The 15,472-nt window shown below is 45.4% G+C and overlaps 1 protein-coding gene across 1 annotated transcript in view; it reads right to left on the reverse strand.

The window, feature by feature from the left end:
* The window catches only part of LOC135903541 (uncharacterized), a 267,224-nt gene that overhangs the window by 240,524 nt on the left and 11,228 nt on the right, over window positions 1-15,472 (reverse strand). Inside the window, exon 2 of the mRNA XM_070532142.1 lies at window positions 3,463-3,543. The gene's annotated coding sequence lies outside the window, so the exon portion shown is untranslated. The remainder of the gene's footprint in view (window positions 1-3,462; window positions 3,544-15,472) is intronic.

The raw sequence follows: 15,472 nt of genomic DNA on the forward strand, positions 1-15,472 counted from the left end.
TTTATTTTTTTTTAATCTAGTCCCGTCAACTTCCCAACAGGCTGCAATGTGATGCGACAAAGCTATAAGTTACTTTGAAGGCAGCGCCCATTAAGGAATTCTATTTCTATTTTTCAGCGTATTCCTAGGATCCTGAGATGTCGCCACAGATAAGAACATGAAAAAAAAATCAGCACCCAAACAACAACTTTTTTTCTCGCTATGAAGTTTCGCAAGCAGAGAAAATCGCTGGCGCAATGCCACGTGGTGCAATCAGACGGGGGCGGTCAGCTTAACGGCTCAACATCGAAGGCGGACGCCGCGTTAGCCGCGCAGCTCAGCGATGACCTACGAGCCGAGGCCGAGAGTTGCCTTGGGCGAGAGGTGAGGACGTGCGTCGTAGAGCTGGGAATCTCCCGCCTTGCAGCGTGCGCGCATGTGCGTATGCGAGGCTTGAGTGCGTGCGGCGAGCCCGTGTTTCGCCAGTGTTGAACAAGCGCCGCTTGCAGGCCGAGTTGCCGACGTCGCCCTGTCCTCGGCGAGACGGCTGTCTGCCTTGTTTCTGCTTGCGGAAGATAGCGAATAAAGAGCGATCGCTCACGTAGACACTCCTCTCTTTTACTTTTTTCTCCCTTCTTTTTCCTCGGCTAGCTTTTGATGTATTAACGGGACTGTCGCTTGCAATGTTCACCGAGTGGTTTCGCCTTTCTGCTGACATACAAATGATAAAGAACCAACGTTTGGGGGGGTACACGCATAGAGAAGTCGTGACGTCCCAGTGAGACAGCGTTAGCACGCGGATCTAGACGAAAAATTAGCAGAATTACCGACATTATCGTATATGGTCAATAATCGAAGGTGCAATATACACAATGTTCTTTTTTTTTTAGATGGATGGATGAATGGATGCGAAACTTTAATAAGGTCCTGAGGTACGCGACTCAGCGCGCTGCGGGTCGCTCGCACGTTGGGACAGTCAGGCCTTGCCCGACCGCCGCATCGTGGGCCCACTGGACAGCCCATAGTTGCGCCCCGGCATCGGGGCTCTTGATAGCGGAGAGCCACTTGTCCTCATTGATTTGTTCTGTGCCTCGTAACGAGGGGCAACGCCACATATTTTTTTAAAGCCTATGAGCGTAATGAAGGTGGAATTTTGCAGAGGAGATTATAGGCGAAGCAGACATTCTTTGACCCCAATAACATCCGTTTCGGAAGACTAATTAACAATTATTTGCTCATTAACGTTTTAGTAGACCTTGGGCACAGGCGTATGTGAGATGAATTTGGAGGCAGTCACATTTTAATGCATTGTCATTTTTGGTTATCTTGCATATCACGTCTAATTCTAGATATTCATCATCAAACTTCAACGCTCAAGCCATACCATATTGAAACCGAGCGAGCGGGAAGCGCAGAAAAGGCTGCCCCGCTACCATATCAGACGAAAGCGCCCCGCGACGAAAACAACGACGAAGTCTGAAACTGAACGTCCCGGACACTCGAGGGGGTTACTGATGCAGCACGTTTTGTTTGGCAAGCACCTGGCCACCATGTGTCGTATCAGTATTTTGCCGCTGCGTTTCATTATTTAAACTTTCATCTCACACACCGTCACGAGACGTTTTCGTCTGACGTAGCAGCGGGGCGCTCTCGGTTTCGACATTGCGTGGGTTGAGTGTTAAAATTGGACGATGAATATTTCGAACTAGGTGCGATTTTTGAGTTTGATTTCTTTTTCTTTTTTAATGACGATGCATTAAAGCACGGCTGCCTCCAAATGCGTCATATGAACAGCTGGCCCAAAGACTCTAATAAAACGTTAATTACCAAGTGCTCGTTCAGTGGTTTTCCGAAAGACACGTTTAGCGGAACGCTATGTCCGCCTCATCTTAGAACACATCAGCAAAAGCCATGTTCGCTACGCTCAGAGCCTTCTTTCTAAAAAAGTTGTAGCGTACAAAAGGGGAAAGCACCCAGTATGGCTGCATCAAATGTTGATCGGAAATGATAAGGCGTTGTGAGTTCCTCGATTTTTTTCTTTGTTACAACCATGTAAAACAAACAGACAATGAAGCCAGGAAGAGCATATGTGCGAATGTCTTGTTTATGTTTTATTGAAATGTAATTACTAATACGGTAAAGTGAAGTGCAAGTAGACGAAAATGCAACTTGACGCAGGTAGGACTCGAACCCACATCCTCCGCATTAAGCTTGCGGGGCTTCACCAGTCAAACTACCGTAGTGACCACCCTCCCGCCCACATCATTTTGAAATGTGTTTATTGTTTTTTTTTATTTCTTTTGTAAAATAAAAAAATAAAAACACTAAGAATGGTAAAACAAACGTCCTGTTTTCCTAGTTAAAGTTGACTCGCTCCCAGCCTACAAAGTAAACGTCGTTCACAAAATACCTAGACTCCGTCCTTCGAAACCTAAACGTCCCGTACACTGTTAGAGTGAACTAAATGCATTATTTCTAGAAAACGCAAAAATATTTTTTTTGTATCATGGCGCTCTCTGCCCAGAAGTGGCCCTTGCGTTGCGCCATTAAAAGTCAATATTCACTTAATTTTGTGTTTCTTTCTTTTGTCATTCAGATCCAATTATATTATTCCGTCCCAGTATCAGCCGTCATGTTGTCGTATTAGAAACGACGGCACAAGTTCTGAGCCCGAAGCTGCCGTTCGTCATATGACTGGTGCTGTAAGGCCGCATGACCGTTTCGTACACTCTCGCAGTGCCGCGAGTTTGCCCACGTGTTATGTGGGGTTCACTGCACTGCACGTCCGGGCGGCGACTGCTTGGGTTTTCTTTGTAGTTTTTGAGGGGTCGTAAGGCTCGCGTGGTGTCCAGTGACGAGCCACAGTGCGCGCCGCAAAGACGCGGTACACATGCGAAGAACGCATTCGGAGAACGTCGTCTTGTAAACACCGGGTTCGGATGCGGTCATAACTGTTTCCACGCAGAGAAACCTTGAGTGGGACTGCATTTCCCGGTGTTGTGGCACCGGCTACCGAGTTCTTTGTCGGCTAGCGACACCACTGAGGCTTGAGGTCGCCTGGCCATGAATTGTGCGTGACTAGCGCTTTTCGCCAAGGCCGTCACTGACTACTTGGAAATAGGAAAGGGAAACATAATTGTATCAATAAGCCAAATAGTTTTGGTTTCCAATACATCTACCTTTAAGAGCAAGCCCATCCTTTTGGGTTGTGGTCTGCCAAAGTTTTTTAACGAGCATTGGCACTGGCCCTGTCGGCTCAATACCACCCTTTTTCTTTGTCTGTTTGAGCTTTACCAATCCAGAAGATATCCGGTCCCTCAGACTGGGCTGACATCAGCGTATCTGATAGATCAGTGACGCACCGTGCAGTAGTCTGGGCCCTAACAGTCATTGAGACAGTCGAAGATTGAGGCACTGTTTCCCTGTTGTTCAAGTTGTAATTTATTTGTTTTATCTGCCATGTATCAGCGTAGAAACGCTTACCTGTAAACACCTCCTTGTCCATCTGCTCTGCCTCGCTTCCTATCACCGTTTGATTACAGCTGCCGATCATCATCCGAGAAACTTCACGTTCCAAGAAGATCGGAAAAGCAGGAAGAAGAAGGCATTACTGGTGGGACACTCCCGCGTTAATGAACTATCACAATCCTTAAATCTTCTTTCCGCCAACTATATTTCTCTTTTCTTTTTGTTTATTAAAAGACAGATCTGCCCAGTTCTTTTCGTCTATCAGTGAATGTGATGTGTTTGAAAGAACTGCTTAGGTGCTGAGCGCATAGCCGCTGTCCGTCAATTTGTACAGGTAACATTCCCAAGCTAATCAATTATTATTTTCTGCCCACCACTTTTCCCGTGCCCCCATTTAATAATTTGACAGATATCACACAAAGGACTTGGGGGGAAATACGCTATGATTAGATGGCACCCAAGAACTGCTTCAAGATTGCAAAATCGAGTAAAATATTACAACGATGATGTTACCTTTTGCATGCCAGTAAAGAAATTCACATACTCGATTTCGCTTATTCGTGAATTCCACTCGATTGCTGGAACTTTTCTAACATCATCGAGATCGCTCGCTCCGTGGTCAAACCGTACAGCACGGGTACGGTTAAAAGCTCTGTTTAGGCAATAGGTTCGTTAAGTTTGTTATTTTGAAAGCGGATACAATGCATGCTTTCGTAAGGTATCTCCAAAATGCAGCACCAATGCGAAGGAATCCAAACTGCCCAAAATCGTAGTTTTCAAAACTAAATCACAAATAATTTGTTACATGAGAAAACATGTTCATACATAAAAGCATTTGATGTGCATGTTTAATGCAAAGCGTTTGTGCTTCGTACTCTCCAAATAATTAAGGGTTCACTCAAAATTAAGGTCCCGAACTGTTATGAAGCGAAACAGTGGTTGTAGTTTCGCTATGTTTCGCTGTGTTTAAAAAGTTGAATTCTCAATAAACGTAACTGTCAATTGTACCTATGCGTTCATCACTTGTCAGGCGTCTTCTAAATAAATGTTGTTCAACACAAACATTGGCCGCTTGAGTATGCATTCAATCCCCTGATGAGCTGGTGTAACTTGTTATATATCTATCGGGCCGATGTCTTGATGACGGTGCTATTAACCATGTACAGTAAGGTGAACGGCATTCGCAGGTAAAGTATTTGACATTTATTATCTTTACAAGTGCCCACAGTGAATGAATATGAGACCTGCAAAAGCTGCGAACGCGTTCTCCAAAAGATGAGTGCAGCGAAAGTCGCGAAAGATGAGCTTTCCAGCAGTATCATTCACCTGTTTTTAAGTAACACATGAAGAACTCATCAGAAGTACTTGTAGCATACAATAAAAAAAATCAAGCATTACATATAATGGCTGCAACGTATCCAGAGACGTAACGGAGCATAGGAGAAACTTTCTCTCGTTTAACGAAGAAAAATTTGCGCTTGCAACATGATGCCCCTTCCATTGACTCCGAGCATCACTACTGAAAAAAATTAGCATTATTTCAATAGAGGCGAAATGAAAAACCTAATTGCATTCATAACGGCTCATCCAGTTTATAAGTTGTTTGAAGCATTCGTAGTACAAAGTAATATTTAATTGACCGAGATAGGGTCTAAGGGTCTTGATTTTTGACCTCTAAAAATGTGTGGTAATTAGCAAGAAATGAAATATATTACGAAAAGTCCTATGCACGCAGCAAGCAGAAAAGGTAGCCAAGTAAAGAATACAGGAGAAATTCACTGTTCTTTCAAATGAAATTCAGAAATAATCCCTATAAATTTTACACTCATATTGTTGGAGTTAAACGTAGCTAATTTAATTCTATTATTCTTTTCCTTGACTTCATTGTTTATAGGCTTCATGTGCATTTAACTAAACAAGAAACAAACGAGCCCCTCAGTTTCCTCTGTCCATTTGACTTAAAAAGAAAACAAGAACTACAGCTTCCAAGTCAGCAACTCCATGACAAAAACAGATATTAATTTTCGACCAATTCCTACTGAAAAGAATATAAAGTACGAAAAATAAATGCCTCTCATAACACCGTTCTTACTTCGGTTACATTACTTTTCAAAAGTGACACTTACACTATGGCTGTGCGATTTAAACGCTTCTCATGTGTTAAATTTATCCATTTCAAACGTTCTCTCAGATGCGTGTTATGGAACTTTGACACCTCTTTTGTTGCGAACTAATGAGTTTCTCCACTTGGAGTTGCTTCTCTTCTTTTCTTTTTGTCTTTTGTCCTTGTTGTCTTTTGTAAACTGCCTGACACTCAAAACCTGAACCCTTAAATCACTCGCTACCATCACTCGCTTTAATTTTACGTTTCTTTCTTTTACCTCACGCAATATTTACTAGAGCTTGTTTAATGTGTGTCTAATGAAAGAATTTCTGAGTTTCACTTCTATATAATATGGGAACAAGTCAGAGTTGGCGGTGAGCTCAAGCCACCTCCTAACTTCCTACGTAGCTCTGTCGACACTTACGCGTGCGTTTTTGCTGACCTTCGTGTTGAAGTAAGTTAATTGATAGAATTATCGTGTTTATTGGAACCTGCAGCGCTCTTCTCACGCGTAAATATCATACGTAAAAGCGTTTCCTCGTTATTGAGCATTCCGGCGCCCCTCAGTCATGATGTCATGCTGGCAGTCGACGTGATGATACATCGCCGTGCTGACGGCCAATCGCAGAAGGCACTTACGAGAGTGTTTTTGTGAACACGGGGCCTGTTTTCCACGTTGAAGCCAACGAAGTTGTCGCGCGCCTTCAAATGTCACGGTCCATCCGCAACGATAAAGAACTTGTCTGTCTGAACGCCTCACTCGACCCCACCTAGAAGTCGAGTAGGTGGCGAGATAACGCATTTTGCCGCTATTGTTTGCGTCAACAGATGTTGGTCGTGGAATATTTTGACCTCGCAACTTCGCCATGAGTATAAGGTGCGCTCGAACTGCGCTACGTCCTTGGATATTAGCGCATAAACATGGCCGATAACGTCCAACGTTAGTGCATCGTCTGCCCTATTCGCATTTCTTCTTGGAAACGATTTCCACGTCTCGTTCGGTCTTACTTCCCGCTCGACATAATGTAAAGTTGCACACGACTGGTCACGAACTCTGCAATAGTCTTGTAGTTATCAGCACGGAACCACAACGAGTTCTGTTACAGGAAGTTTTTTGGGGGAAGTGGATTTGGTCTTCAGGGACAACGCGTATTCCCCCTTTGCCGCACGCGACAGTAACTCATCACAATTGATGCTAACACGATATTCAGCACGTCAAGTGAATCGTCAGAAATGTCTATAATACTGCATAAAATTTATAAAGTCTATTTGACATGATTTCCTTCTTTTTTTCTTTGTTCTATCTGTTCGAGACTTACGTTTTGCTTCTTTAAGTACTTTTTCAGCGTTAGTGTCGGTATAATCTAAGCATCCATCATGTCCATCGCAGTAGCCGAAGTCTTCAAGTCTGCTGTATACGATCACCTTCATTAAGCTTCCTGCTAAAAAAAAATGTATTCGTGTATAGCCATTCACATTTTTGTATACCCACTCCTCTCTGTAACGCCGAACGGCCCTGAGAGTAAATAAATGAAAATGAAATGAAATGAATCCCCTTCGCTCGATTCTATGCTTTTCTTGTCATCAAAAGTTCATGGCCAGCCTATCCCGGTGACAAGGTGGGCGGTGTTGCCGCTTGAATTACTGATAAAGAGCGAAAAATAATGGCACTGGAATAGAAGTATTTCACATTCTCCACTCAGCCTTTATTTTTGTCGTTCGAACTGGGTCACCCACAAACCGTGATCAAAAGAACAACGAGTCCTTATCTTCAAGGTCTTTCAAACGATGGAAAACATCCCGCCAATATGAACATTACAGCAGCAAAATTATTCTCAAAGCTGCAGCCTTAGGTGGCTCACGGGTTGAAAAATCCGTAGAACGTCCGGCGTTATGGCACCAAAATTCAAGTGCATGCGCCAGTAAGCCATCTATTTTTTTTTTTTTTTATCGATAAAAGAGCTCGATAATCTGTGTTCGCGTTCAACGGCCACTCTTCTTAATAATCAGTGTGGCCACAAATGTGTCTGCGCGAGGTTTTTCCTGTTTTGTTCACATTTGCCGAGCAATGCACACCTGTCTTATGACTTTTTGATGAGTACAAGTATACGCCTGCGAGAACCGGAAATAAATCTGTTGTTGAAAGTTAGCGCTGCACTTTTGTCTGTTTGCTTTGCGGTGTCCCCCTGATTCTGCCAGTGCTACAAGAAAGTAGAAGGCATCATATATACAAGGCCCACGTAGCAACCTTCGTCGTTTCAGGTGTTAAAACGTAAAGAATTAATTCAGTGAACCTGCGTACGTGTCTTAATGGTGATCTCCGTAGACTTGCCGCTACCGTTATAACTTTTCATAAACCACGCAGAACCAGTGGCGATGTCTAGGGGACCAAATCAGAGAACAATTAAAGAGAAAGCAAGTAATAGGAAGTAATTTGACGCATTCGAATGAAAATGTCAAAGTAATTCAATTATAGTCTTGTGAGCGCGCAGGCTTTCGCCTGCATGCTCCTTAGCGTAGGCTAAAGCGACTGCCAACTTTTATTTCAATTTAAGAAAGCATTTCTTTGCATACTTTAACTTTCTCACGAGCTTTTCTGAAGCATCAAAAAACACTCCATTTCAAAAACTTATTATACGCGCTGATCCTGAATCCACTGCCCCGCAATAGGCTGCGTCAATGTCGATAGCTGGATGAGTTGGTGAATGTTCAAATTGATTACAAATATTGACTTATCGCGGAGACCTTCCATACTGAGGAAAACTTTGATGTGTACGCGTCGATCCCATCTATTTCTGTATTAGAGTGCGAGAATTAGTCGCGTCCAAGGGCGTTTCCTTGAATGTATAATCGCGCAGGTTGGCTTATCGTACTTATTCTTTGTTCTAAGTAAAGTTCCGGTTTGTTGTGTGTTCATACTGCGTCCTACTGTTCTTTTATTAACGTCGTTATATTTATTTATTTATTATTTTGCACTGTAATGAAAGGGTTAAATCATGCTATGGACTATGTCGTGCACTGTAGCTGTTATTTTCTCTCTCTCCCTCTTATTATAATAAAGATTTCATTTTTAGCGTTCATACGATTAATTGTTTAAAGAAGCTTAACCCTGTTATATGCTACTGGTTACGGTAACAGTTTTTGTTTACTTGTTTCAGGGGCTTCCACAATTTCTGTTTGCAATAAACTGCCCCAAAACGCGCGTGATAGAACGAAGTGGATCTGTCAGGCGTCGGTTTCAACGCTGCGTTGACTTCTTGGTAGGCGCTGATCGCCTGGTGACAAACGTCTAATTAACGCCTCTAGCCGTGTTGAGACGTAACAGTATGCGTAACTGGCATATCTTTTATATACCGGTTGTCCCAGCTAAGGCTAGCCCAGCCGTTCAACGAAAGATATTATTTACAAAGTACGGTGCAAGGTACAATTTTAAGATGTACGATGTTCGATGTTCAGACTTCTGACGGCCGAACACCGTAGTGCTTATAATTGTATTTTACACCATGTTTTCTGAGGAGGAAGACGAAGTGCTTCTCTTGCGGAACACATCTCGCCCGTCTCTGTGTTTTTCTGGACTTCTTACTGCACCTGTGGGGTCTACCGCCCCCTCCATCGCGGTGATGGATGTACAACACCCTGAGGATCCTCCCGGTTCCCGTTCACCCGCGGACATCGGTTCGAGGAAGCGAGGAAGTACGTCGAGTGGTAGCGAGGACACAGAGCTGTACTGCGCATCAGGTGACGAGTCCTCGGAGGACAGCTTTCGACTTGTCCAGTACCGCAAGGCCAAACGAAGAATTATCAACTCATCTTCGGCGTCCAGCTCGAACACTGTGAAAACAGCTCCTCAGCGATGGCCTCACTCCATCCTGTTTGTGCCACAGAACGCTACCGACAACCTGCGCGTCCTCAACAGGCAAGCACTCTCCGTGTATCTAGAGAACACCGTGCCAAATGAGATCAAGGATGTTAGGATAAATACTAGACGAAACATCCTGGCAATCGATGTGATGAACCCGAGTGCACTGACCATACTACAACATGTAACGCAGCTGGGAAACATCAAGGTCCGATCCATCGTGCCAACGAATGGTGCCACAATAACTGGAGTCATCTATGACATTGACAATGAAATATCTAATGCGGACCTCCCAATTCTCATAAAACCAGCAAGCGAACACAACGTGATTGTGCATGTTGGTCGCCTCGGCAACACACGTTGTGTGAAGATAACCTTCAAAGGCGACTGCCTTCCACCCTACGTGAAGGTCGGCCACTTTCGCCACCAGGTTCGACCATTTATTCCAAGACCAATGCAATGCTTCAATTGTCAGAAGATTGGACATGTGAAGGGTGTTTGCAGAAATTCGGCCGTGTGCCCTCGATGTGCCGAACCCCACTCAGAAGACAACTGCAGCGCAACCACGTTCAAGTGTCCGAACTGTCAAGGTGATCACTGCGCCTCTTCCAAAGACTGTCCCCAGATCAAGAAAGAGTTCACCATTCTTAAGCAAATGGTGAGAGACAACTCTACCCACAAAGAGGCCGCTGTGAAAGTACGGCGAAGACGACGTCACCGACAACGGTCTTCACGGCGGAAAACATCAAGCTTTCAGGAAAAGTCCCCTCGTCAAGCATCATCATCAGCGGACGTTTCCAGCACTCCGATCACCAATGTTGGAAGGGAGCAAACTGCCAGATCTCTCTCCACAAAGGAATGGCCGCCACTTCCACGTACACGACCGCCAGAAGAGCCGCAGAAGAAGCCGCCCCAAGTACAGCAAGGTGCTGTATCCGAGGAGTCGCGGAAAACAGATGAGCAAGTGATAGCACTTATTAGGCCTTTAATGAATGCCATTCGCGTGCTGCTAAGCAACATGCACACACCGTCTGCCAGAAGTGCGCTTCAAGTACTGGACGCTCTGAGTCCGGTGCTTGCAACCCTTGAGTAGATCATGGCTGCACAGCCACGGTCTTTTAGGGAAGACGTCCGACAAGCAGCTATTTTTCAGTGGAATGCCCGCGGACTCAGAGCGCGCCTTTCGGATTTCCGTCGCTTCGTGTTCGCCAATATGTTTCCCATTATCGTCATTTGCGAGCCGAACTTATCGAACAAAATCAGGCTTTCTGGATATGAATCATTTATGTCGTCAGCTGTTTATGAAAACAGTAAGGTTTTGGTGTTCATTCGCCGTGACCTCACCTACACTCATCAGCCTGTACCACCTAATGACAGCAATCAATATGTATGCCTCAACGTAAGGAAAAAGAATCTGGCCTTCACTTTTGTAGGCGCCTACCTATCTCCGTCAAGTCGATTTGATTACATAAGACTACGAGACATCCTTTCCTCAACTTCCAATCCCTGGGTCATCACTGGAGATTTCAACGCCCATCATACACTCTGGGGAAGTCCGATCATCAACGCAAGAGGCAGAGCTCTGGTATCTTTCGCCTCCAGTAATGAACTTTGGCTGCTGAATGATGGAAGTCCTACGTTCTTACGTGGCTCCACGTACAGCAGCTGTCTTGACTTGGCTTTCGTCTCACGAAGCCTAGTCAGGCGTGCAGGGTGGTTTGCGGACATAGAGACGCACGGAAGCGACCATATCCCCACCTACATCAAGATCAGAGGATTGACCGCTTCCAAAATACGGGATACGATCCAAAGAGTGGACTGGCCTAAATTTCAGTCTATTATGGAAGAACACTGCGACGCCAATCCATCTTTCGACTTGGAAGAGGCAATCAAGAGCGTGGTGCAAGACACTATGCGTACTCTAACATGCTCCTCGAAACTTAATGATTATGATGTGGAACTAGAACGACTTCGAGCGATCCGACGACGTGCTGAACGAAGATACCGACGTACGAAAACAATGGACGATCTACGGACCGCCAGGCGCACGCAAAAGAAGATACAGCGCCGTTTAGACAAGCTCGAATCGCAACGTTGGGCTGCCTTCTGTGAGTCGCTAGATCCACGCAAGCCTTTATCGCAACTATGGAGAACGGTGCGCGGACTGCGGACACTTCCCGTACAGCGATTCCCATTCAAGGCACTTGCCCTCTCTCAAAAGAGATCGGAGATTGACGTGGCAGAGGATTTCTGCGCCAGATTATCCGGCCAACTCACAGCTACCAACATTCCATCACCTTCGAGCAGCTGTCCGCCACCACGTGATCACCGGTTGGATCTACCATTCTCGATCCACGAACTTAAGGCAGCATTAGCTTTGTGTAGCCGCACATCAGCGCCAGGACCTGACGGAATTTCCTACCGAGCTTTGTGTCACCTGGGGGAGCGAGCGAGAGGGGTTCTTCTTGAGGTGTACAATGAATCTTGGAGAAATGGCACGCTACCAACAACCTGGAAGACAAGTCGCCTTGTTCCACTGCTGAAGCCTGGCAAGTCGCCGTTGGAGCTCTCCTCATATCGCCCGATCGCTTTGGCGAGCTGTGTGGGCAAAGTAATGGAGAGGATGATCCTAGGACGCCTGGAGTGGTACTTGGAGTACCACAACACCTACCCAGATGCCATGGCGGGCTTCCGACGCGGTCGATCATCGATCGATAACGTCGTCGACCTGGTCACCTACATTCAACATGAGAAACGCCGTAAGCGTCTCTGCGCATCCTTATTCCTCGACGTTAAAGGGGCGTATGACAACGTTACGCATGAAGCCATCCTCTCTGCTCTCGCAGAGGTAGGAGTGGGTGGTCGGATGTTTCAATGGATACGGAGCTATCTATCCATGCGATCCTTCTTTGTAAGCACCGAGGAAGGCCATACTTCTCTACATTATAGCTACCGCGGCGTCCCCCAGGGCGGTGTACTTAGCCCCGTGTTATTTAATCTAACACTAATTGCTCTCCTTGAGCACGTGCCAACCACAGTCAGGCTATCAATGTACGCAGATGACATCTGCATATGGACATCTGCAGTAACACGCCTACAGCTGCGAGCGAGAATTCAGAAAGCCGCGACACAAACTGCTGTCTACCTCCGTAATCGAGGCCTGGAAATTTCCTCCGAGAAATGCGCACTAGTGCCATTTACGCGCAAACCCATGGCAAACTACAGTGTTACGATAAATGGCCAAGTAATACGACGGGTCCGATCGTACAAGTTTCTAGGTGTCATAATCGACAGGGACTTGTCATGGAGCCCACACATATCTTACGTGAAAAAACGGTTGACAGGCATATGCCACCTGTTCAAATTTTTCGCTGGCAAGACCTGGGGAATGTCGCCTAGTGCCATGTTACAACTGTACAGGGTGCTTTTTCTGGGATTTCTGCGATACAGCTTGCCAGCAATAATCAACACAGGCAAAACGAATCTACGCACTATACAAAGTCTTCAGGGTCAAGTGCTCCGGATCTGTCTAGGCCTGCCTCAGAGTGCTTCAACAGTGGCTACGATAGCAATCGCTAGAGACCACCTTGTCAAGACCCACATTGACATTGAAGTACTCAGGACCCATATAAGGCATCTAGCCAGGACTCCTGGTCACCATTTAGCCTCTCTACCAGCGGACAGGCCACACACATCTTTCAGCCAAACGATAACTGCATATCATGAATCATTGCCAGCTTGTTTCACTCCGGCTGCGAGACCTTCGATCCCTCCATGGTGCCTCGCTCAGCCGAAAATCAACCTCGCAATACCTGGTATGTCGAAAAAAGCTGATCTGTCATCACTAGCCCTTAGACAGCTCACGCTACTATATTTGTACGAGAACTACCGTGACTCTACGCATATTTACACTGATGGATCTGTCCTTCCAAGCAGCTCCGCTGCGGCAATCGTCATACCAGCGCAAGCTACAACAATCAAATTTAAGACGACCCACGCGACAACATCGACAGCAGCAGAGCTCGCAGCGCTCTTTACTGCTCTTCATCACATTGGTGATGAACCGCCACACAAATGGACTATATTCTGTGACTCGAAGGCGGCACTGCAGTCTCTACTGTCACCTCTACGACGCGGACCACATGAACAACTAATATTCCATATTACAGAGACATTACACCATATCAGTGATGCAGGCCACGACATAACCTTTCAGTGGCTTCCAAGTCACTGCGGGATTGTGGGCAATGAACGGGCGGATCACGCTGCCCGCTCAGCCCATACTGAGGAGCGCCACGTCCCCATTCCTCTTTCTAGAACTGACGCTGCACGGAAGGTCCGCCTACTTGCTCGGCAGTGCACCGCCTCGCAATGGAATGAGCCACATTTAAGAAATCCGCGACTGCACTCACTTGATCCAACATTAAGTCTTCGAGCGCCATCACAGCTTCGCCGTAGAGACGCCACGCTTTTATATCGACTTTGGTTGGGCGTTGCCTTTACTAAAGCCTATGCCTTCCGCATAGGGATGACCGACACCCCAACCTGTGACCACTGCGGCCATGAAGAATCAATTGGCCATATTTTGTGCACTTGCCCGGAGTACAGTCCACAGAGGGCATGCCTCAGCCAGGAACTAGACCAACTGGACGACCAACCGCTATCTGAAAAAAGAATTCTGCAACATCGAAAGGACCTACCGTCACAGAAGAAGGCCGTGCAAGCGCTTTTGCGCTTTTTGCGATCTACCGGCCTGTGTGAACGACTTTAACTGGAACGCCTTTTGTGTGTATGTCTCCATGTGTGCGCGTTCGTTTTTTTTTTCTCTCTCTCTCTCTGTCATCTTTCTAACCCCTATCCCCCATCCCCAGTGTAGGGTAGCAAACCGGAGACTCATATCTGGTTAACCTCCCTGCCTTTCCTCTTCATTCTCTCTCTCTCTCTACACCATGTTTTCTAACCTCTTCTTTTTTTTTTAACATATTGGGAAATGTTAGCTGTGACGCAAGGTAGATAACACGAACATACTCTCCGCGATATTCTCGATATTCAACAGGGATATTGAACTATGCTAACTGTTCCGACGTAATTTTTATGTGAGCCTTAATTATAATGTACTATAGCCAAATACAAAAGAATATAATTAAAGTGAAGTGTAAAGGCTACAACGCTGCAGCAGTAGGTGATAACAATGGATATCCGAGCTCAGTAAGGTGGACCTGTTAGGGCGTCTGAAGCGGACAAAATTGACACGACACATTGCCGTGAAATACACCAGTAATTTGTGAAAGAGAAATTTTCTAAACCTACGTAAACAGAATGATCTTTTCTTACAAACTCTTACTGTAAGAATTAGCTACATAATGTCGCCTGCTGTTCTGCCGTAGATAATATTGTAATCGGCGTTCAAACCATTCAGTTTTCTTTAAGAATGAACTGATATCTTATAACAACAACCTTCGTGTTACCGACTTTAGTTCTGTATTTGTAAACAAAGGTTTATGCTATGCATGCACTCCTACTTTGCTCGTCACTGGCGCGAAGCCTTTTCAAATAAAAAGAAAGTTGCAGGTAATAAAAGAATTAAATGCTGGCGTTTCCCGTTCCAAAACCACCATCCAATTATGAGGCACGCCGTAGGAGAGCAGCCGGAGTTCTTTCAAGTGCACCCAAAGCACAGTTTGCAGCTGTTTCTACATTGCCTCCCATTGCGACAAGAAGTCAACACTGCGAGTAAGAAGAGAATTGGCGCAATAAATATGGCCGCGTCGCAGGCTCTAGAAGATTCAGTTACCCGAATCATTCTATTTAAAGTGTAGAGTTAGGAGGTACCAACATGGCGTCTCAAATGTTTTTATTTATTTTTTTATTCACCGATACCGATTGTTTTTGAGAACGATCCTAGAATCTAAACAACAAAATACGATTTTGAGAATAACTAGTATCGGCTATGTTAGGTGGAAAAAAATGCATTTATGATCGCTCCAATGCTTACCTGATGGGCGAATTATAGCGTTGCTCGTATATCTGAATATGCAAATCTAGGTACACGGGAAAAGTTG

Source organism: Dermacentor albipictus, chromosome 1, assembly GCF_038994185.2.
Source record: "Dermacentor albipictus isolate Rhodes 1998 colony chromosome 1, USDA_Dalb.pri_finalv2, whole genome shotgun sequence".
Lineage (NCBI taxonomy): Eukaryota > Metazoa > Arthropoda > Arachnida > Ixodida > Ixodidae > Dermacentor > Dermacentor albipictus.